Raw genomic sequence first — 2,667 nt, 5'->3', positions numbered from 1 at the left:
TAACTGCTCCTTTCCATAGACCAGCAGAAATACACAGTACAGTTGTCCAAACCATCCTGCTTACATACATAAATAAGTCTCTTTCTCCCACTCCCTTTCCTGTCCTTCTCCTCAACTCAGTAACTCATTCCTTTTGAATAAGTTCATTTCTTTTTCCCTGTATCTATTGTGCCATTCAGATTCCATTTTTCTTTCAGGTTCTCACAGTAAGGAGGCTATATGATATTTGCACATGCAGGTCTGATTTGTCTCACTTAAGAATATGTTCTCAACAATCTGAACTTGAGTCCTGGTCTCTCACCTTCCTTTTCAGGCAGCATGCGTGTCACCACTCACTTCACCACCTTCTCCACCACCTACCAGTCCCTGGGCTCCCAGCTAATGGGTGGGACGGGCCAGCAGAGCTGCCAGAGTCTATGAGGGTGCTTGGGGCTTGGGCTCCCTGGTCTCCCTGTCTCGCTCCACCATCCTCCGGGGTGACAGGGAGTCCGCGGGTCTGGCCGAGGGAGTGGCTGGGGATCTGGGTGTCATGCGCAGTATACAGAATGAGGAGGACATGCAGGACCTGAACGACTGCCTGCCCTCTAACCTGGAGAGAGTGACGAGCCTGGAGATGGAAAATCGGAGGTTATAAAGCAAGATCTGAGAGCACCCAGAGAAGGGGTCGCGAGCCAGAGACTGGGACTATTACTTCAAGACCATTGAGGAGGTGGATGTGCCCAAATCTCAGGACCTCGGTAAGATCATGGTGAATATCAGAGCCCAATATGATGCTCTGGCTCAAAAGAAATGAGAAGAACTGGACAGGTATTGGACCCAGCATGTTGAGGAGAGCCACCATAGTAGTCACCTCTCAGTCCGCTGAGGTCAGAGCTGCCGAGACGACACTCACAGAGCTGAAGTGCATGGCCCAATTCTTGGAGACTGACCTGTAATCCATGAGAAATCTGAAGATTGGCCTGGAGAATAGCCTGCGAGACCTGGAGGCCCGCTACGCTATGCAGATGGAGCAACTTAGTGGTGTCCTGCTGCATCTGGGGTCTGAGTGGGCACAGACTCCAACAGAGGGGGAGCTCCAGGCCCAGGGGTACGAGGCCCTGCTGAACGTCAAGGTCAAGCTGGAGGCTGAGATCTCCATGTACTGTTGCCTGCTGGAAGATGGAGAGGATTTCAATCTCAGTGATGCCCTGGACAGCAGCAGTGCGTAGGTGCAAACCATCCAACGAATACCCGCAAAAACGTGGACGGAAAATTAGTGTCTGAGACCAATGACGACAAAGTGTTGAGACACTAAAGCAACAGGAGTCGAGTGTCCTTGGGAAATAGCAAGCAAATAAAAATAGCGGGGGGGAAAAAAAGAGAGAGTATGTTCTCAGGCAGACCACAGTGGCCAGGTTTCTATCCCCAGTGAGCTATGCTGACTTTGCCCCTGGTGCTACTGAGAAAGCAATTCAGACTGGGCGTGGTGGCACGCATCTGTAATCCCAGCACTTGGGAAGCTGAAAACAGGAGAATCACTGGGAGTTGGATCTACACAGTGAGACCCTGTACTAAATACATTTAAAAAAAGAGTATGTTCTCTAGTTGCATCCATTTGCCAACAAAAGACTCAAATTTATCCTATTTTATAGCTGAATAATATTCCATTGTATAAAAATACCACATTCTTCAGTCGATGGACATTTGGATTATTTCCAGGATTTAGCTATGGCAAATTGTGCTGCTATAAACATGGGTGAAATTATAATCTCTGTGGTATAAGGTTTTCAGTTCTTCAGGAAAACTTGCCAGGAGGGGAATAGCTGGCTTGAATGGGATCTCCAATCTTAGCTTTTTTAGGAATCTGCACACTGATTTCCATAGTGGTTGTACCAGTCTGCACTCCCACCAATAGTGCAGAAGGGTTCCTTTTTCTCCACAGCCTCTCCAGAATTAGTTATTGGATGACTTCTTGATGTTAGCCATTCTTTCTGGGGTGAGATGGAATCTCAGTATTGTTTTAATTTATTATTTCTCAAATGACAAATGATGTTGAACATCTTTTTGTATATTTACTTGCCATTTGTATTTCTTCCTCTGAGAAGTGTAACTTCATCTCAGATGCCCATTTTTCGATTGGGTCTTTGAATTTGGGGTGCCTGATATTTCTTAACTCTTTGTATGTTCTAGAGAGAAGGCCTTTGTTGGAGAATTGGCTATAATTTTTTGCCAATTTGTGGGTTTTCTTTTTACTCTGTTGGAGATTTGCTTTGAAGATCAGAAACTTTGAAAACAGATGAGATCCCAATTGCTGATTCTTTGAAGTATTTCCCATGAAGCTTGGTTTCTGTTCATGAACTCTCTATCTACTCCTATTTAAGATTTCTACCTACAATTTTTCTCCAAAAGATTTAGTGTTTCTATTTTAATATTTAAATCTTTGACTGTAGCTTTGTGCATGGTGATAGGCAAGGGTCTAGTTTTAGCCTTCAGCATGTGGAAAGCCAGTTTTACCAGCACCATTTATTAAAGAGGCTATCCTTCTTCCAGTGAGTTTATTTGGCCCCTTTTTCAAAGATAAGATAGCTGAGTGTGTTTAAGTTGTATCTTCTTTTTATTTATTTTTTTCTACAGTTTTATTGATAAACATATAGCAATGAGACAGTTTCAAATCAAATCGGAAGTACA

The 2,667-nt window shown here is 44.3% G+C and overlaps 1 pseudogene; it reads left to right on the top strand.

Moving 5' to 3' along the window:
• The first annotated feature begins 318 nt into the window (after positions 1-318).
• Positions 319-1,294, top strand: LOC101581159 (annotated as a pseudogene).
• Positions 1,295-2,667: the final 1,373 nt, after the last annotated feature.

The sequence above is a fragment of the Octodon degus genome, unplaced genomic scaffold, assembly GCF_000260255.1.
Source record: "Octodon degus isolate 3935 unplaced genomic scaffold, OctDeg1.0 scaffold00060, whole genome shotgun sequence".
Lineage (NCBI taxonomy): Eukaryota > Metazoa > Chordata > Mammalia > Rodentia > Octodontidae > Octodon > Octodon degus.
The sequence above is the reverse complement of the archived record's forward strand: the minus strand, read 5'-3'. Positions and strand labels throughout refer to the sequence as shown.